A 22,881-nucleotide genomic window follows, 5' to 3' on the forward strand; every position below is an offset into this window, starting at 1 on the left:
CGACATAAGAACCCTGTAATACTAGCTACTCAATATGGTTGTATTGGAATACAGGTTGACAACTAGGCATGGTCCGAGATCATGTAACATTTGCCACATGACGCTCATATTTCTTTCTAACATCATTATTTCATTCATTAAATATTGCTGTAAACATCGATGTTTAACACCCAAACAAAATGGGAGTAGTATATACCTTCAGAGCTTCTTCGTGGTATATATTTGTGAAATATATAATTACTTTTATGAGAGAACACTCACCAAACCAAAACAAACAATATAACCATGCAGGCATTTAATTTTCGTCAGACACAAGATAAATAATCACTCTCAAAAGCAATTAGCGGTCGATGTCTATAGGTCACTGTTAAGTCCGTTTACAAACAGTTTAGAGTCAGACATGCCACTTGTACAATCTTGGAAGCCTTCATGTATCACATTCGACGTTGGGAACTCTTCTCTGATGGTGTTGACAACATAAGCTTATACAGTCTCTAAAACACCGCAAAGGACCTCCTTTGTGCACAAAGGAGCACTAAGGACACCCAAAGAGGTTTGATAAGAGCACAAAGGACCTGAAATTGTTTATAAAATGGGGTAAAAAGGATTTCTGACGAAAAAATATTGATTTTTATTATAAAACTTGAGTTAAATTCGTATTAACGTTGAAGATTTACGAAACGGTGTCTGTAACCGGTACGGATATGCACAAGATTACGGCCCTTTTCTATAAGATTTAATTTTTACTAAGTTATACAATCAGTTTTTATTAACATTGAAGATTTACAAAACCTTGTCTGTAATCGGTCAGATATGCACAAGATTACGGCCCTTTTCTATAAGATTTAATTTTTACTAAGTTATACAATCATGTATTGAAAAATAATGAGAAAATACAAACATATAAATACAGACTAGACATTAAAACGAAAAAAATAAAGCAAACAATGTTTGTCAAGATTTCAACTCAACAATTAATAAGTAATGTTTAATGAGGACTTGATTGCACTTGGGATGAACAAACTGTTATAAATTCTTTACAGTTAGTTATATAAAAGACAGTCTTTTAAAGCAATGACATTTAGAAAATAATAACAATATGTTTTTTAATTTTAAATATACAAACAAAAAAAATAACTTCAGACATATGCACAATAATTTGAATATTTTCTAAATATTGATTTCCGCAATCAAAGACATAGTCTATTGAAGTTAAAAAAAAAGGAGAAATATATACCATTTACTCAAAATTTTATAAAAGAATAAAAAAACAGAGAGTTTCAACTTCATTGAAACATTCAAAGCTATATATAAATTCTACGTGATTATTTAATCTCAATACAACTACGTGTCAAGTCTATATCTATCAGGTATATTTTCTTTCAAGTTTGTTTAAAATTATTTTTACTATCAGAGAAAATTTCGGTACATACTTTGTGTTTGTGCAGATTAAGTTTGATTAAACTTTGAAATTTATGAAATATATTCAAACTAATTAACTTCCTACTTTTGGAATTATTGCCATACCGTTCCCTTTGTGCCTTTAGAAACGTTTTTGCCATGGCAATACATATAACCATACATATAGGGAAACAAGCTGATGATGACATACGAGACAATAAAAACAGCAAAACATCGGTATCCTTACATAATTTTCTTAATTTGGTAAAGTCTCTTATCTTAAAAAAACATTACAACAACAAAATATTAAGAATAATAATTGACTTTTTCTTTCATTTGCAATATATTATAACTATTTAAAAATTTACGTACAAGAACAAAGCCCGGATATAAAGTTGGTTCCGAACCGATACCGGTGATAACACCAAATCGTACATTAAAAAAATCGCAATTTTTATTGAAATTGTTTTAATTTTTATTGAAATTGTTTGAATTTTTTTTTGATTTTTCTTCAGGAATAATAATATTTATATGCTTTAAAGGGAATTTCAGGTCCTTTGTGCTCTTAACAAACTTCTTTGGGGTCCTTAGTGCTCATTTGTGCTCCTTTGTGCACAAAGGAGGTCCTTTGCGGTGTTTTTAGAGACCCAAGCTTATATGGTAAATCTGGTTATCTGTATACAAGTGGTTGGCCTTGTCTATCCCAACAATCATGTTAACGAAACACTACTAGTCTGCTTTTACTGGTAGAGAGGACCTCTGGAACTCATCCCAAATGGCACGTTTACGTTAGAAACCTTACAAGTATACAAGTAAAGATGGTTTCAAGAACAAGGTTGGGACGAATTAATCTATATAAAATCGTCAATAGCAGTTATACATTACTAAGATATGCCTTTTATTACAACTACTGTACTACTAATTTGGATAATTGACCGCTATCCTGTTCAACATTGCACACAATTATCATGCATAGAATATAAAACAAACTTGTAAAAAAATCCTCAAACAAAATAATGTATTAGATAAGATTTGTAATATATGTATTTCCATTAATGAAATAAACGATAATTAGCATTCTTTTCACAAATAGTTTAGTTAGTGATTGTCACATTAATTTAAATAAGTAAGAACGAAATGTTAAACAGAAAAAAATCATGCTAGTTGCACTGTTGTATTTTTTCAATTAAACACTTTAAAATTGCGAAAGATTTGCGATACTTAGCATTTAAAAATCGCCAGATTTAAACACAAGTTAAAAAATTCCGGTAAAGTAAATCAGATGTGCAATAATTTTTATTTGGGAAACGCAACATTTAATTTTTAAGGTTCTTTCAACTTAATATTTTAATTTTATGCTAATTGCATAGAACGTTATTGGAAATTGTTCCATTTTTATGTTGCATACACTTCTGGAATTAAAAAAATATTTTCAATAAATTTATACAATTAAATTATTGTTTTTTTATTGTCATCGGTGTATTACAGCTAATACATTAATGCTAGTAATACAAATCTTTGTTTGGCTTGCTTGCTTTGCTTGTATCAATGTTTGCCCAAGCATGACAATTAAGATAGGCGGGGCTTCAGCATGTATACATCATACTTAAATTTTATTGGACGTTATGTTTGAAGTTAGGACACTAAATTTTAAAACATCACAGTCAAGTTGACAAATATAAAGCGCAATAGTAGAAATGGAAGCCAAACAATTGTATTTGTTTTTTCTCGAAGATATGCATTTTCATCATCCAACTGAAAGACTGTCGTCAAGTACTTTTAGTAAAATAAAATAGCTATTTGAACATACCTACTCTGATTTAGTGATTCATTACATAGGTATTTCATTTGACCCATATATGTCATCTTTTAGTACTGTTATTTTTTTATGTTATAAAGTCAACCTGTAGCTATGCTATATAAAAATGATAGAATCTGAAGCGAGATGATGTATCAAATGTTCTTTCTTTGTACGTTTTCAACACAAAATATTAATCTCAAACACACCCTAACATAAGAAGGTGCACTTGATTTTCTAATAAAAGGGATAACTTAAGTAGGGGGTTGACTTAATGTATCCCTTTTATTTATCATGTCTATTGTTATGAAATATTGCGCACTTTTGATAAATTTTGCTTGTAAACCTTCAAACTGATTATTCTTTGTTTATAGAGAAGGCGATAAGTGCTTTCTGTTATGTTTACTTAAGTAATAAATTTTTTAAAAGTGAATAGAAACAAATAAAATAAAAATTTTCTATTCAAATACGAAGTGTTTTATTGTAAAAAAAAACAACCATTTGCATAAGTTTTCAATTTATCTATTACATAGTTAAGCAGAACAGTTAGATATCAAGTCGACGACATGGTTATCTATCAAGTTGGATGAAGAAAATACCTCCATTTTTTTAAAAATTAATACGGACAGAGAACATATCAATCTATAAGTTTACTTATTTCTGTGTCTGTCCTTCCATTACGTGACTCAAGAAAAAAAAAGAAAAAAATTGGTAACAATTGTATCAAAAAGAGAAAATCGAGCGAGCCCTCTTATGTTAGGGTGTGTTTGAGATGAATAATTTGTCTAAAAAATGTACAAAGGAAGAACATTTGATACATCATCTCGCTTCAGATTCTATCATTTTTATATAGCAATATAAAAGCTACAGGTTGACTTTATTACATAAAAAAATCACAGTACTAAAAGATGACACATGAATTCAAATGAAATACCTATGTAATGAATCACTAAATCAGAGTAGGTGTGTTCGAATAGCTATTTTATTTTTCTAAAAGAACTTGACGACAGTCTTTTAAGTTGGATGATGAAAATGCATATCTTCGAGAAAAAAACAAATACAATTTTTTGGCTTCCATTTCTACGATTGTGCTTTATATTTGTCATCCTGTGATGTTTTAAAATTTAGTGTCCCTAACTTCAAACATAACGTCCAATAAAATTTAAGTATGATGTATACATGCTGAAGCCCCGCCTATCTTAATTGTCATGCTTGAGCAAACATTGATACAAGCAAAGCAAGCAAGCCAAACAAAGATTTGTCTTGCTAGCATTAATGTATTAGCTGTAAACTCGCTATACCCTTTCTGTTAATTCATTCGAAATGACAACATTCACAGCTGTGTACACTTGAATTCACACCTGTGTACACCTGAGGCTAAATTGCTGCAAGGTAAAGTTCAAACCAATTCTACGCAAATTGAGAAATATACAATGACTTTACAAAATAATATACACACTCTGTTCACACATATTTTTCATTGAAATGGTTATCAAAGTTATAACTGTAAATAAAAGGTAAAATATTTTCAGTTCAAGATCAGTAAAAATGTTCAACATATATTTTATGAAAAAATCCCAACAATAATTTTTGAAATTAATTCAAAAAATATTTATATTTATATAATTATATAGGAAGTTTTATTCAATAATACAAAACGGTACATGCACGTTTATTTTGATATTGTGGTCATTAACTACGACCAATGATCATCTGTGCGCTTTTAATTACGTAGTATTGTGAGAAGAAATTAAGACTTTAACAGATTTTATTTTTTCCCAGGATTCAACAAATCGGGCTAAAACGTCACAACCCACTCTTCGTAGGTCAAGCAAAAAAGTTACAAATACTTGATTTTCTCTGTTATGAGAAGGAATATAAATATAAAACTTTGGGATTGTGTTTTTTATGTTAAGACGAACATATTAAGATGATAAGTAAAAAATCGCGGAATTTCCCTTTAATTTTTCCAAGTCACAGGGTTTTATTCATAAAAAATGGGGATTTTCAAGTTTTTCTGACAAACACTTTCAGCAGTTCTCATGAAACTTTGGTGGATTGTTTATATATATTGATGTAAGCTTTCTTTTGATTTTTAAAAATTTGAAATATAAAATTGAGATGTAATTGAACTTTATTCTTTGAAAATGTGACATGCATATCATGAGCTCATTGCGCAGCTGTTTATTCATTTTGTCACACTATAATTAAGAAAATTGATAAATAAAGTGAAATGATCTGACAATAAGAACAATTTCAGTGAAGGAACTAGGAGAAGCCTGTACAAAGAATGGACAATCATTAGAATGTAAAGATGCACAAGGCATATGTCAGAGTAATGTCTGTAGTTGTAATTCTGGATTTTTTGACAATAATTTTGAAGTTGCTGCTGGAACATGTGAAGCAGGTTGGTGAAATTTATTAATTTTAAAGTCAATATTGAAGAAGTTTTTTTATCATAATAATTGATTTTATCAATTGTTATATGACCGCAAAATTTGAAAAATTTTCCTCATATATTGCTATCACGTTGGCGTCGTCGTCTGCGTTGTCGTCGTCGGCGGCGGCGGCGTCCGAATACTTTTAGTTTTCGCACTCTAACTTTAGTAAAAGCGAATAGAAATCTATGAAATTTTAACACAAGGTTCATGACCACAAAAGGAAAGTTGGTATTGATTTTGGGAGTTTTGGTCCCAACATTTTAGGAATAAGGGGCCAAAAAGGGCCCAAATAAGCATTTTCTTGGTTTTCGCACTATAACTTTTGTTTAAGTTAATAGAAATCTATGAAATTTTGACACAAGGTTTATGACCACAAAAGAAAGGTTGGGATTGATTTTGGGAGTTTTGGTTTAAACAGTTTAGGAATTAGGGGCCAAAAAGGGCCCAAATAAGCATTATTCTTGGTTTTCGCACAATAACGTTAGTTTAAGTAAATAGAAATCAATGAAATTTAAACACAATGTTTATGACCACAAAAGGAAGGTTGGTATTGATTTTGGGAGTTAAGGTCCCAACAGTTTAGGAATAAGGGGCCAAAAGGGACCCAAATAAGCATTTTTCTTGGTTTTCGCACCATAACGTTGGTATAAGTAAAAAGAAATCTATGAAATTTAAACACAAGGTTTATGACCATAAAAGGAAGGTTGGTATTGATTTTGGGAGTTTTGGTTCCAACAGTTTAGGAATAAGGGGCCCAAAGGGTCCAAAATTAAACTTTGTTTGATTTCATCAAAATTGAATAATTGGGGTTCTTTGATATGCCGAATCTAACTGTGTATGTAGATTCTTAACTTTTGGTCCCGATTTCAAATTGGTCTACATTAAGGTCCAAAGGGTCCAAAATTTAACTTAGTTTGATTTTGACAATAAATGAATCGGTTGGGTTCTTTGATATGCTGAATCTTAAAATGTACTTAGATTCTTGATTATTGGCCCAGTTTTCAAGTTGGTCCAAATCGGGGTCCAAAATTAAACTTTGTTTGATTTCATCAAAAATTGAATAAATGGGGTTCTTTGATATGCCAAATCTAACTGTGTATGTAGATTCTTCATTTTTGGTCCTGTTTTCATATTGGTCTACATTAAAGTCCAAAGGGTCCAAAATTAAACTTAGTTTGATTTTAACAAAAATTGAAATTTTGGGGTTCTTTGATATGCTGAATCCAAACATGTACTTAGATTTTTGATTATGGGCCCAGTTTTCAAGTTGATCCAAATCAGGATCTAAAATTATTATATTTTAAGTATTGTGCAATAGCAAGAAATTTTCCATTGTATGGTATTGCACAATAGCAAGAAATCTTCAATTTCACAGTATTGTGCAATAGCAAGACTTTTCAAGTGCACAGTATTGTGCAATGGGAAGAAATATTTAATTGCACAATATTGTGAAATAGCAATTTTTTTTTAACTAGAGTTATCTTTCTTTGTCCAGAATAGTAAGCAAGAAATATCTAATTGCACAATATTGTGAAAAAGCAAGAATTTTTTTTAATTGGAGTTATCTTTCTTTGTCCAGAATCAACTTAAATCTTTGTTATATATAATATACAATGTATATTCACTTTTTACTACCAACTGATAAATTAAAATAATCTTTACCATTCAGTGATAACAAGCAGTTTTTTTACATCTTAATATTTTATGATGTATTTAAATGAGTAGTTATTGTTGCAAACTCCATTAGAAATTTTAATTGAGATTAGTTTTGGAATAAGGGAAAGGGGGATGTGATTAAAAAAATTGGGTTCAATTTTTTATACGACCGCAAATTTTGAAAAAAATTTCGTCGTATATTGCTATCACGTTGGCGTCGTCGTCGTCGTCGTCGTCGTCCGAATACTTTTAGTTTTCGCACTCTAACTTTAGTAAAAGTGAATAGAAATCTATGAAATTTTAACACAAGGTTTATGACCATAAAAGGAAGGCTGGTATTGATTTTGGGAGTTTTGGTCCCAACATTTTAGGAATTAGGGGCCAAAAAGGGCCCAAATAAGCATTTTCTTGGTTTTCGCACTATAACTTTAGTTTAAGTTAATAGAAATCTATGAAATTTTGACACAAGGTTTATAACCACAAAATAAAGGTTGGGATTGATTTTGGGAGTTTTACTTTCAACAGTTTAGGAATTAGGGGCCAAAAAAGGGCCCAAATAAGCATTATTCTTGGTTTTCGCACAATAACTTTAGTTAAAGTAAACAGAAATCAATGAAATTTAATCACAATGTTTATGACCACAAAAGGAAGGTTGGTATTGATTTTGGGAGTTTCTGTCCCAACAGTTTAGGAATTAGGGGCCAAAAAGGGACCCAAATAAGCATTTTTCTTGGTTTTCGCACCATAGCGTTAGTATAAGTAAATAGAAATCTATGAAATTTAAACACAAGGTTTATGACTATAAAAGGAAGGTTGGTATTGATTTTGGAAGTTTTGGTCCCAACAGTTAAGGAAAAAGGGGCCCAAAGGGTCCAAAATTAAACTTTGTTTGATTTCATCAAAATTGAATAATTGGGGTTCTTTAATATGCCGAATCTAAATGTGTATGTAGATTCTTAATTTTTGGTCCCGTTTTCAAATTGGTCTACATTAAGGTCCAAAGGGTCCAAAATTAAACTTAGTTTGATTTTAACAAAAATTGAAACCTTGGGGTTCTTTGATATGCTGAATCTAAAAATGTACTTAGATTTTTGATTATTGGCCCAGTTTTCAAGTTGGCCCAAATCGGGGTCCAAAATTAAACATTGTTTGATTTCATCAAAAATTGAATAATTGGGGTTCTTTGATATGCCAAATCTAACTGTGTATGTAGATTCTTAATTTTTGGTCCAGTTTTAAAATTGGTCTAAATTAAAGTGCAAAGGGTCCAAAATTAAACTAAGTTTGATTTTAACAAAAATTAAATTCTTGGGCCTCTTTGATATGCTGAATCTAAACATGTACTTAGATTTTTGATTATGGGCCCAGTTTTCAAGTTGGTCCAAATCAGGATCTAAAATTATTATATTAAGTATTGTGCAATAGCAAGTCTTTTCAATTGCACAGTATTGTGCAATGGCAAGAAATATCTAATTTCACAATATTGTGAAATAGCAAATTTTTTTTTAATTAAGAGTTATCTTTCTTTGTCCAGTATAGTAAGCAAGAAATATCTGCAAGAATATTTTTTAATTGGAGTTATCTTTCTTTGTCCAGAATCAACTTAAATCTTTGTTATATACAATATACAATGTATATTCACTTTTTACTACCAACTGATAAATTTAAATAATCTTTACCATTCAGTGATAACAAGCAGTTTTTTTACATCATGTATTTAAATGAGTAGTAATTGTTGCAAACTCCATTAGAATATTTTAATTGAAATTAGTTTTGGAATAAGGGAAAGGGGGATGTGAATAAAAAATTGGGTTAAATTTTTCTCATTTGAAATTTCATAAATAAAAAGAAAATTTCTTCAAACATTTTTTTGAGAGGATTAATATTCAACAGCATAGTGAATTGCTCTAAGAGAAAACAAAAATTTTAAGTTCATTTGAATACATTCATTCTGTGTCAGAAACCTATGCTGTGTCAACTATTTAATCATAATCCAAATTTAGAGCGGAATCCAGCTTGAATGTTGTGTCCATACTTGCCCCAATCGTTCAGGGTTCAACCTCTGCGGTCGTATAAAGCTACGCCCTGCGGAGCATCTGGTCTCATTTGAAATTTCATAAATAAAAAAGAAAATTTCTTCAAACTTTTTTTTGGGAGGATTAATATTCAACAGTATAGTGAATTGCTCTAAGAGAAAACAAAAATTTTAAGTTTATTAGAACACATTCATTCTGTGTCAACTATTTAATCACAATCCAAATTTAGAGCTGAATCCAGCTTGAATGTTGTGTCCATACTTGCCCCAACCGTTCAGGGTTCAACCTCTGCGGTCGTATAAAGCTACGCCCTGCGGAGCATCTGGTTATCAATTATACTAGATAAAGGCAACAGTGGTATACCACAATTCAAGTTATAATTCCATTGAAAGAAAAAAAATCTGGTTAACAAACTTAAACTGAGAATTGGTGAATTATTAGTTTTATTCTATTTTTAAAGAAGTATTGTGATGCCGGTGATATAAAAGGATCTCTATTTTTTTTATTCACCAGTTTACAGTATGTATTTTGGTATACTGTTGTTTGCCCATTCGTCCATCCCTCCGTCGTCAACATGTCAAACATTAACACTTGAAAACACTTGAACCAACTTGCATAAAAACTTTTGTGAATTGTTCATATATATTGACCTGAGCTCCTTTTTGGTTTTTTAGCTCACCTGGCCCGAAGGGCCAAGTGAGCTTTTCCCATCACTTTGCGTCCGGCGTCCGGCGTCCGTCGTCCGTCGTCCGTCGTCCGTCGTCCGTCGTCCGTCGTCGTTAACTTTTACAAAAATCTTCTCCTCTGAAACTACTGGGCCAAATCAAACCAAACTTGGCCACAATCATCATTGGGGTATCTAGTTTAAAAAATGTGTGGCGTGACCCGGTCAACCAACCAAGATGGCCGCCAGGGCTAAAAATAGAACATAGGGGTAAAATGCAGTTTTTGGCTTATAACTCAAAAACCAAAGCATTTAGAGCAAATCTGACATGGGGTAAATATGTTTTTCAGGTCAAGATCTATCTGCCCTGAAATTTTCAGATGAATCGGTCAATCGGTTGTTGGGTTGCTGCCCCTGAATTGGTAATTTTAAGGAAATTTTGCTGTTTTTGGTTTTTATCTTGAATATTATTATAGATAGAGATAAACTGTGAACAGCAATAATGTTCAGCAAAGTAAGATCTACAAATAAGTCAACATGACCAAAATGGTCAGTTGACCCGTTTAGGAGTTATTGCCCTTTATAGTCAATTTTTAACCATTTTTCGTAAATTAAAGTAATCTTTTACAAAAATCTTCTCCTCTGAAACTACTGGGCCAAGTTAATCCAAACTTGGCCACAATCATCTTTGGGGTATCTAGTTTAAAAAATGTGTGGCGTGACCTGGTCAACCAACCAAGATGGCCGCCACGGCTAAAAATAGAACATAGGGGTAAAATGCAGTTTTTGGCATATAACTCAAAAACCAAAACCTTTTGAGGAAATTTGACATGAGATAAAAATGTTTATCAGGTCAAGATCTATCTGCCCTGAAATTTTCAGATGAATCAGTCAATTGGTTGTTGGGTTGCTGCTCCTGAATTGGTAATTTTAAGGAAATTTTGCTGTTTTTGGTTTTTATCTTGAATATTATTATAGATAGAGATAAACTGTAAACAGCAATAATGTTTAACAAAGTATTATCTACAAACAAGTCAACATGACCGAAATGGTCAGTTGACCTGTTTAGGAGTTATTGCCCTTTATAGTCAATTTTTAACCATTTTTTCATAAATCTTAGTTATCTTTACAAAAATCTTCTCCTCTGAAACTACTGGGCCAAATTAATCCAAACTTGGCAACAATCATCTTTGGGGTATCTGGTTTAAAAAATGTGTGGCGTGACCAGGTCAACCAACCAAGATGGCCACAAAGGCTAAAAATAGAACATAGGGTAAAATGCAGTTTTTGGCTTATAACTCAAAACCAAAGCATTTAGAGCAATCTGACTTTGGGTGAATTTGTTTATCAGATCAATATCTATCTGCCCTGTAATTGGAAGATGAATCTGACAACCTGTTGTTGGGTTGCTGCCCGTGAATCGGTAATTTTAAGGAAATTTTGCTGTTTTTGGTTATTATCTTGAATATTATTATAGATAAAGATAAACTGTAAACAGCAATAATGTTCAGCAAAGTAGGATCTATAAATAAGTCAACATTACCGAAATGGTCAATTGACCCCCTAAGGAGTTATTGTCCTTTATAGTCAATTTTTAACAATTTTCATAAAATTTTAAATTTTTAATTAACATTTCCACTGATACTACTGGGCCAATTTCAATATAGATAGAGATAATTGTAAGCAGCAAGACTGTTTAGTAAAGTAAGATTTAAAAACACATCACCATCAACAAAACACAATTTTGTCATGAATTCATCTGCTTCCTTTGTTTAATATTCACAAATACCAAGGTGAGCGACACAGGCTCTTTAGAGCCTCTAGTTCATAAATCTAAGTAATCTTTTACAAAAATCTTCTCCTCTGAAACTACTGAGCCAAATTAATCCAAACTTGGCCACAATCATCTTTGGGGTATCTAGTTTAAAAAATGTGTGGCGTGACCTGGTCAACCAACCAAGATGGCCGCCACTGCTAAAAATAGAACATAGGGGTAAAATGCAGCTTTTGGCTTATAACTCAAAAACCAAAGCATTTTGAGGAAATTTGACATGGGGATAAAAATGTTTATCAGGTCAATATCTATCTGCCCTGAAATTTTCAGATGAATTGGACAATCGGTTGTTGGCTTGCTGCCCTCCAATTGGTAATTTTTAAAGAAATTTTGCCGTTTTTGGTTATTATCTTGAATACTATTATAGATAGAGATAAACTGTAAACAGCAATAATGTTCAGCAAAGTAAGATCTACAAATAAGTCAACATGACCTAAATGGTCAATTGACCCCTTAAGGAGTTATTGCCCTTTATAGTCAATTTTTAACAATTTTCATTAATTCGGTAAATTTATGTAAATTTTTACCAAATATTTTTCTCTGTTACTAATGGGCAAGGTTCATTATAGATATAATTGTAAGAAGCAAGAACGTTCAGTAAAGTAAGAACTTCAAACACATCACCATCACCAAAATACAATTTTGTCATGAATCCATTTGTGTCCTTTGTTTAATATGCACATAGACCAAGGTGAGCGACACAGGCTCTTTAGAGCCTCTAGTTTATTTACAGATTTCACGTTTCCGAGTTATGGGGTTTTATTCATTAAAAAGGGGGATTTTCCATTTTTTTTAACAATAACTTACTTTCACCACTTGCAAGACATTTGGGTGAATTGTTTAAGGTCAAGGAACAGTAAATGGGCTATGTCGCAGATTTTGCTAAAAAAAATTGCATACAACCTTGGCTCGTTGAACTACAACTGAAAATCGAAAAAATAATACATTTATCTCTTTTATTTTATGAAAAGTTGCAGATTGATTTCTCTTAATATGGGTGAACATTTGTATAGAAAGCACATAAAATCAGCGAAAAACCCTCTAAAATTTGTCTTAAAATTGCCAAATCTCTAATTCTACTCCATAGATTTTTCTTAAAAAACTATATATTTTTGACACATTAATTTCTGTTTTAATGATATAAAATAATCATAGGGTCACAGACTTCGTTTTTTGTCAAATAATCAATTTGTTACCTTATTGGTAGTGAAAAACGTCAAAAATCAACGTTTTACGGCCCACAACATGATAACGTTACGATAATTTCGACGTTTTGTTGGTTTTTTCATAAAGAACGCAACTATGAATGATGAATACCGTAAAAACGAAGTCGGTGACCCTATCTTTATTTTGCATCATTATAACGGAAATTTATGTATCAACAACATATAGTTTTTTAAGAAAAATCTATGGAGTAGAATTAGAGATTTGGCGATTTTAAGACAAATTTTAGAAGGGTTTTCGCCGATTTTATGTGCTTTCTATACAAATGTTCATCCATTTTGTAAGAATTCAATCAGTAATATTTCAAATTATAATTGAGATAAATGCATTCTTATTTCGATTTTCAGTTGAAGTTCATCGAGCCAGAGCTGTATGCCAAATTTTACTGAAATCTAAGACATTGCCCATTTACTGTAACTTGACCTTAAATCTGTTAAAATGAGCTCCCTTTTGATTTTTTATACATTTTGGATTTTATGTTTTCAAGTTACAGGGTTTTATTCATAAAAAGTTTTTTTTCTAGTTTTCTGACAAATGCTTTCAGCAGCTCTCATGAAACTTGTGAATTGTTTATATCTATTGTTGTAAGCTACCTTTTTATTTTCTCAAAGGAGTAGGTCCAGTAAGACCCCTTTTTGTTCCCAAAATATAGCAGTTTTACAAAATTGTTTAAATGTAAACTTTTAGTTATTATAAATTATTGGACAGTAGAATGTTTCTGCTACATAAATATGGGCTGTTTTTGACAATACAATGCACATATATAGGGTACTAGCACCATAAAGTCATGCTAAATTACTGAATTCTTCACAATTCTAGCATTTTAGTTAAATTTTAGACGGTTTTTGTGTAAAACGAAAGTGGCTGCATTCTTGTTCATCCTTAATATTGCAATGTAAGTTGTATTTTATTATAATACATAACATATATAAAGGTTGAGGATGAACACGAATGTGGCCAGTTTCATTTTTGACAAAAACCAACTGAAAAGTGACATTTTTCAGCATATTTGATAGATTTTTCATATTTGAGCTTGAATCAGATCGTTTTTAATGACTAAATCAGTTAAAATCTTTCACATAAACTGATTTATTCAAATGGAATAGACACTTAAGTGTTTAAAAAGTTGTCAAATATAAAAAAGAAGATGTGGTATGATTGCCAATGAGACAACTATCCACAAAAGACCAAAATGACACAGACATTAACAACTATAAGTCACCATACGGCCTTCAACAATGAGCAAAGCCCATACCGCATAGTCAGCTATAAAAGGCCCTGATAAGACAATGTAAAACAATTCAAACGAGAAAACAAACGGCCTTATTTATGTAAAAAAATGAACTAAAAACAAATATGTAACACATAAACAAACGACAACCACTGAATTACAGGCCCCTGAGTTGGGACAGGCACATACATAAAAACCTTTCTTCAGATGAACCTGAAATTTGAGGCCAAAATCAGTCCTTACCAGACCTACTTCTTTCAAATATGACATTGAGATGTAATTGAACTTCATTCTTTGAAAATGTGACTTGCATATATCATGCACTCATTGCACAGCTGTTTATTCATTTTGTCACACTATAATTAAGAAAATTGATGTTTAAAATGAAATGATCTAACATTATGAATAATTTCAGTGAAGGAATTAGGAGTAGCCTGTACAAAGAATGGACAATCATTAGAATGTAAAGATGCACAAGGCATATGCCAGAGTAATGCCTGTAGTTGTAATTCTGGATTTTTTGACAATAATTTTGAAGTTGCTGCTGGAACATGTGAAGCAGGTTGGTTAAATTTATTTATTCTAAGGTCAATATTGAAGAAGTTTTTTTATCGTAATAATTGTTTTGATCAATCAATTATACTAGATAAAGGCAACAGTGGTATACCACTGTTCAAAATTTATAGATTTATAAATGGTATTCTTTGAATTTCTCGGCAGTTATGGTTCTCTTCGGACATGCTTTTTAGAGGAATTTGTCTGGTTCAATAGCGTGAATCAGCCCCTCAACTACTTTTTACAAAAATACTAACTTTGGCCAATAACTGGAATGCCACCCAAGTTGAATATACATGTATGGTGACCCACTATAACACCATAATTACTTGGAATTGTGTTTAATACCATGATGGTTCGACAATGGCATAAACTTAAATGGAGACAGAAATTTGACATGAAAGATTGTGGATTAGTGTAAAATAAAAAACTAGCTTACTATGATTATATGGTTAAAGAATGAATATCAAATTATATGGGTCATGGGCAGAGTTGTTATAAAATATCAATATGGCAGAGAAGTGGTTTCAAGTTTCATATAAACGGACCTGACTGACATGAAATAAGAAAATCAAAGGAGTTTCCCTATTTGTCTAATCTTCAAGGTGAAATAAAACAAGTATAACAACATTATGCTATTGTGTAAATCTACAGAAATAGAATTTAGAATAAGTTACAAAATATACCAGACTTCTACAAGCAACTAATTAAAGATTGGATTAGTGAAAAAGGAGGGAACACAAAAGATCCCAAAAGATTTTTTGAAATCAGAAAACAAGTTTTGTGGGGTAATGATAATATTAGGTTTAACAGAAAATGTCTAAAATTTGACGATTGGATAAAAAGCGATATAATTAATATAAATGATATCATTGATGAACAAGGTAAAATCTCTGAAACTACAATCTTATCTAAGCTTAAATATAAACAAAATTGGATAAACCAAATATATATTTTAAAACAAGCTATACCAAAGAAGTGGAAATTAATTCTTTGTACTGAAGAATCCATCAAAACTAAAGTTAAAGTTGTTAACAACTTAAAAATTAGGTATACAACAATAACTCCATTAACAAGCACTAGAGAACTCTATAAAATATTCAAACTAAAAGAAAATCATGAAAAACCAAACGGTTTTCTTTTATGGGAAAAATTACTTGACAAAAATTTATAAATAACAAGTTCAAAAATAACTTTGTTTTTATTTTTCAATATCTCACTGACAACAGATTGAAAATATTTAGATGGAAACTTATTCACTATATTCTGCCATGTAATGAACTATTAAAAAAGTGGAAAATTACTGAAGACACCTTATGTAAGCATTGTAAAGAAAAAGATAACTATGAACACTTTTTTGTCAACTGCTTATTTAATACAGACTTCCTAAAAATAGCAATGAAATTAATGAACTCCCTAGGTATAGACAAAAACATTTTAAGTCTTGAAAATCTAGTAATAGGGTATAAAATTGAAGACTCAGCATACTTTGAGATTAACTACATATTAACAATAATATCCTTTTCATTATATAAAGCATATTATGTCTCAGAAAAGAAAACCAAAAAAATAAACATTTTGAAAATTTTCCAAAAAGAAATTTCAGATATTATTGAAATGAACAATTTTAATAACAAAAATAATAGTAAGACAATTCTTAAAACAAATAAATTTATTGAAGATTATCAAAAAAATCAGAATTAAATCAGTTTTAAATGTCTGAACATTTCATTATAAAAGTACAAAACGTAAACACAATTGTTAATTGTTTACATGCCATATATGGTCATGTTTATTCACAGGTTAAATCATGCATGTCGGCATGTGTTACAAATATGTTTGTAATAATGTTCAACCATGCATAAGCAACGCAATGGTACATATTATTGTTTTATTCATAAACATAAAAGAAAAAAACATGTGTAATCACGATTATTTAATAATTTATTCATAGTGTAGACAAATTGTGAATTGTGCACGCTAAAATGAATGATTTATAACTTGTGTAATACATATACACGACGACATACAATAGATTAGTAGAAATTTAAACAAAAATGGTATACTTACCAAACTTTATAAGTTAAATCCTGTTTATAAAAGAATATTAGACACACTCGGTAATGCGATAACGCACATGCTTGCCGAACTAAACTAAGCCCAATTTCTTTCAATGGAACACGGATCATTCGATAAAATCGATAACGGAAATAATTCTGGAAAATTTAAGATATAAAAAAAAAAGACAAGAATTTTTTTTTTTTTAACAAAGATCTGTATGTGTATTCACAATATTTATTTAATATATTTATGAAATCAATTATACTATAGATACTAATATTATGAATAAGTTATATCTTACCAAATAGTGTTTCCCTAAACTATTAGGTAAACTAACATGAGGGATACTAAGTTACAAGCTGTAAACTTGGTAAATTGTAACAGCAAATTTGAAATAAAGATATTTATTACGTTTAAAAAAAAAAAAAAAATAGAATTTGCTTCAAGTAACAGAAATAACTATGTCACTAGTAACTTATTTAATGAGTATGTGGGTAATAAGTCCTATAACATATGACCTCAGGAGCATTATTTTCTATTTCTATTTACTGTTCTGATAAAATATTTTTACTATCAATGTGTCACGTACACCTCGCATTAAATTAAAAAAAAAAAATTGAAAATATCAGTATAAAAACATGAAAAATTGAATAAGAATGCGAAGTCATATGATATAGGACTAGTGGGGTATAAGCTTGTTAAAACAGGCTCTTTGAAATCATTTGGTTTGAAAGGATACTAGTAGTCTGTATTCTTGATTTAGAAAAATGTAATTGCAAGAAAAAAATTACACTTAGAATACTTCAGATCATTCAGGTAGTCTTTATTTAGTATGTACAAAAGAACAGCCAGTAGTCATTGGATATTGTAGATAATTTAAATAGTGATTAGTCTTGACCTATTTATTAGTACAAAAAAACAGCTAGTAATCATTGGATATTGTAGATCATTCCAGTATTCTTGACCTATTTATTTGTACAAAAAAAACAGCCAGTAGTCATTGGATACTGTAGATCATAATTTCAGATAGTCTTGCCTATTTATGTGTACAATAAAAACAGCCAGTAGTCATTGAAAACTGTAGATCATTCAGGTAGTCTTGACTCTTGACCTGTTCATTTGTATTAAAAAAAAACTGTCAGTTGTCATCTTCACTTCACACACACATATACGAATATCAATTATATGCTTACGAGACATGTTGCAATGTTAAACTTATTACAGTATTTGAAGATCAAGACTTGCATAAAGAATATCCCAATATTAGAGGCAGGGGCGTCATTTTCCCTCAGAGCTTTCAGCTCTTTGATTTTTTATTTGTATACACCAGTTCACAGGAAAGTGACAGGATGTATTATGGTATACCTTTATCTGTCCTTCTGTCGGTCAGTCCTTCTATCCTTTGTCAACATGTCGGACATTAACTTGAAAACACTTGAACCAACTTGCATAAAACTTTGGTAAATTGTTAATATCTATTGACGTGAGCTCCTTCTCCGTTTGTTATAAAATTTAGATTTTACATTTCCAATTGCAAGTTAAGGGGGTTTTATTCATTAAAAAGGGGGGATTTTCCAGTTTTTGGACAATAACTCAAGAATGATTTCACCAACTTGGGCAAGAAATTAAGTTGATTAATTTAAATCTCTTGAATTGAGCTCCCTTTTGAATTGATATCAATTTTAGATTTTAAGTTTTTAAGTTATCATGGTTATAGGGTTTCATTGTCGAGGCCTGCGACTCTTGTCGCAAAAAGCTTGACATAGGGATAGTGATCTGGCAGCGGCAGCTACAGCTGCAGCAGCACTAGCTAAATTCTTAAAAGCTTTATATTTTCGAAGGTGGAAGACTTGAATGCTTCATACTTTGTATAAAGATGCCTCATGTTACAAAGTTTCCATCAGTCACATGTCAAATGTCCTTGACCTAATTTTCATGGCTATGGTTCAGTGACTACTTGAGAAAAAAGTTAAGATTTTTTGTAATGGTAATTTCTCACTTGACCTCAACATCATTTCATGGATCAGTGAACAAGGTTAAATTTGGTGATCAAGTCCAAATCTTGAGTATTATAAGCAATAGGTCTAGTATATTTGGTGTATGAAAGGACTGTAAGGTGTACATATCCAACTGGCAGGTGTCATCTGACCATGACCTCATTTTCAGGGTTCAGTTGTTATAAATACGTTTTTGAGTTTTGGTCTTTTTATACGCCTGGATGTAATAATTATGGTTTACAAATGTCCAGTGTCAGTCTGTCTGTCCATCTGTCCATCTGTCCGAACCTGTCTGTCTGTCTGTCTGGCGTAAACATGTCGCACTGTAAGTTGAGAATGACTTATTCAAATTTCATGAAACTTAATATAGTTGTTTCAAATGATATGTATACATGAACTTTTTGGTGAAAATAAAATTAAAACTTTTTGAGTTTCAGCACTTTGTAACTAAAACAGGGGTGTGGTTTTTTTTTCACATGTCGCACTGTATCTCAAAAACGATTTTTGATTATTGCTTAAGATTTTACACACTTCTTAGTTATTGTCGAGCCTTCAACTTTAGTAGAAAAAGAGAGACTAAGCGATCCTACATTCCGTCGTCGGCGTCCACAAATATTCACTCTGTGGTGAAAGTTTTTGAAATTTTAATTCCTTTCTTAAACTATACTGGATTTCTACCAAACTTGGACAGAAGCTTGCTTATGATCATAAGATAATATCCAGAAGTAAATTTTGTAAAAAATTAAATCCATTTTTTCCGTATTTTACTTATAAATGGACTTAGTTTTTTCTGCGGGGAAACATAACATTCACTCTGTCACAGTGGTTAAAGTTTTTAGAATTTTAATAACTTTCTTAAACTATCCTTGGTTTGTACCAAACTTGGACAGAAGCTTGATTATGATCATAAGATAGTATCCAGAAGTAAATTTTGTAAAAAACTAAATTCATTTTTTCCGTATTTTACTTTTAAATGGACTTAGTTTTTCTGCAGGGAAACATTACATTCACTCTGTGGTTAAAGTTTTTTAAATTTTAATAACTTTCTTAAACTATCCTGGGTTTGTACCAAACTTGGACAGAAGCTTATTTATGATCATAAGATAGTATCCAAAAGTATACTTTGTAAAAAGATAACTCCATTTTTTCTATAATTTACTTTTAAATGGACCTAGATTTTCTTCCACTTAACATTACATACAGTCTGCAGTTAAAGTTTTCAAAACATTTATTAGATTCATGAACTATTTTAGATTTTTACCAAAATTGGACAGAATCTTCTTACAATCAAAAGATAGTATCAAGAGAAATATTTTTATTGATTTTTTTCCTCATTTTTGTTGAGCCTGCGATTTACAGCAAAAGTAGGCGAGACACTGGGTTCCGCGGAACCCTTACAAATTTTATTAATCTTAAGATCTGTATACTTTTTGGTGATGATTCAAATTTTCATTTTTGAGTTATTGAGTATTTTGTAAAAAAAGGGTGAGGTTTTTTAGCTCACCTGGCCCAAAGGGCCAAGTGAGCTTATGCCATCACTTGGCGTCCGTCGTTTGTCGTCGTCTGTCGTCGTAAACTATTTCAAGAATCTTCTCTGAAACTACTAGGCCAAATACTTCCAAACTTTAACTGAATGTTCCTTAGAGTATCTAGTTTATAAATTGTATCCGAAGTTTTGATCTATCAACAAACATGGTCTCCATTGCTAAAAATAGAACATAGAGGTCAAATGCAGTTTTTGGCTTATATCTCAAAAACGAAAGCATTTAGAGCAAATCTGACATGAGGTAAAAATGTTCATTCGGTCAAGATCTATCAGCCCTGAAATTTTCAGATCAATCAAACAACCCATTGTTGGGTTGCTGCCACTTAATTGGTAATTTTAAGGAAATTTTGCAGTTTTTGGTCATTATCTTGAATATTATTATAGATAAAGATAAACTGTAAACAGCAAAAATGATCAGAAAAGTAAGATCTACAAATAAGTTAATATGACCAAAATTGTCAATTGACCCCTTAAGGGGTTATTGTCCTTTAATGACAATTTTTCACAATTTGTTCATCATATTTGCTAACTTTAAAAAATCTTCTCCTCTAAAACTACTCAACCAAATTCAACCAAACTTCAACTGAATGATCAGTAGGGTGTATAAAATAAAGTTTGTGTTTTATTTTCTATTTCGTCAAAAAACATGGCCGTCATGGCTAAAAATAGAACACAGGGTAAAATGCAGTTTTTGGCTTATATCTCAAAAACTCCAGCATTTATAGCAAATAAGACAAGAAGTTAAAGTATTTATTAGGTCAAGGTCTACCTGTCCTGAAATTTTCAGCCAAATTGAGTAACTGGTTTTTCAGGTATAATGCCCCTGAATTGGTGATTTTAAAGAAATTTTGCAGTTTTTGGTTATTATCTTGAATATTATTATAGATACAGATAAACTGTTAATAGCAAAACAAAAATGTTAAGCAAAGTAAGATCTACAAATAAGTCAATTTGACCAAAATTGTCAATTGACCCCTTAAGGAGTTATTGCCCTTTAAAGACTTTTTTCACAATTTGTTCATCATGTTGACTTACTTTAAAAAAATCTTCTCCTTTGAAACTGCTGTATCAATTTTAGCCAAACTTAGGCTAAATGAGTTTCAGAGTATCTAGTATAAATTTTATATTTTATTTTCTTGTATGTCAAGAAACATAGCTCCTATGGCTAAAATAGAACATAGGAGAAAATGATTTTTTTTTGCTTTTGAAGAAAATAGGACGATTCAAAGAACATTTAAATAAATTGAAAAGCCAAAATAATCATTGAAGAGAGATTTAACCAAAAAAGATAAGGTGAGCGATTCAGGCTCTTGAGAGCCTCTTGTTTTACATGTCGGCCGTCTCTCAAAAACAATTGATGATGATTGCTTTAAACTTTACACACTTCTTTGTTATATTAATCTAAAGATCTGTATACTTTTTGGTTTTGATTCAAAATTTTATTTTAGTGATATTTAGTTTATATATAATCTTTATGTCAGTCACGCAGGTTTTAATTGACCTTGACCTCATTTTCACAGATCTTTGCTCAGTTTAAAGTTTTAAGACGACCGCAAAAATTGAAATTTTTTTGGTCGTATATTGGTATCACTTTGGCACTGTTGTCCGTCGTTGTTGTCGTCCGAAGACTTTTGGTTTTAGCACTATAACTTTAGTTTAAGTAAATAGAAACCTATGAAATTTAAACACATGGGTTTATGACCATAAAGGAAGGTTGGGATTGATTTTGGGAGTTTTGGTCCCAACAGTTAAGAAATAAGGGGCCAAAAAGGGCCCCAATAAGCATTTTCTTGGTTTTCGCACTATAACTTAAGTTTAAGTGTATAGAAATCTATGAAATTTTGACACAAGGTTCATGACCACAAAAGGAAGGTTGGGATTGATTTTGGGAGTTTTGGTCCCAACAGTTTAGGAATTAGGGGCCAAAAAAGGGCCCAAATAAGCATTATTCTTGGTTTTTGCACAATAACTTTAGTATAAGTTAATAGAAATCTGTGAAATTTTAACACAAGGTTTATGACCACAAGGAAGGTTTAGATTGATTTTGGGAGTTTTGGTCCCAACGAATAAGGGGCCGAAAGGGTCCAAAATTAAACTTTGTTTGATTTCATCAAAAAATGAATTATTGGGGGGTTCTTCATTATGCTATATAAAAATATATATTTTTTTGTATTCGGCACACAACTGGGGAAGGGCTCGGTAGAACCTCACCCTTCCCCAGTTTCTCAGCCTCATACACAAAAGTGAATATTTTCCTAACATTGACCTACCTGTCCCTAGGATTTTCATGGCAAACTTTTTGCCATGAAAACGATGGGGTATTGAAACGAGCTTTTTCATGGATTCCATGGCATCGAAAAAAAGAGTGTCAAGGATTGTATAATCAGTATTTCCATTGTTGCCATGAAATTCATGACAACCATTGAAGGATGGAAAG

The sequence above is a fragment of the Mytilus trossulus genome, chromosome 10 (assembly GCF_036588685.1).
Source record: "Mytilus trossulus isolate FHL-02 chromosome 10, PNRI_Mtr1.1.1.hap1, whole genome shotgun sequence".
Classification (NCBI taxonomy): domain Eukaryota; kingdom Metazoa; phylum Mollusca; class Bivalvia; order Mytilida; family Mytilidae; genus Mytilus; species Mytilus trossulus.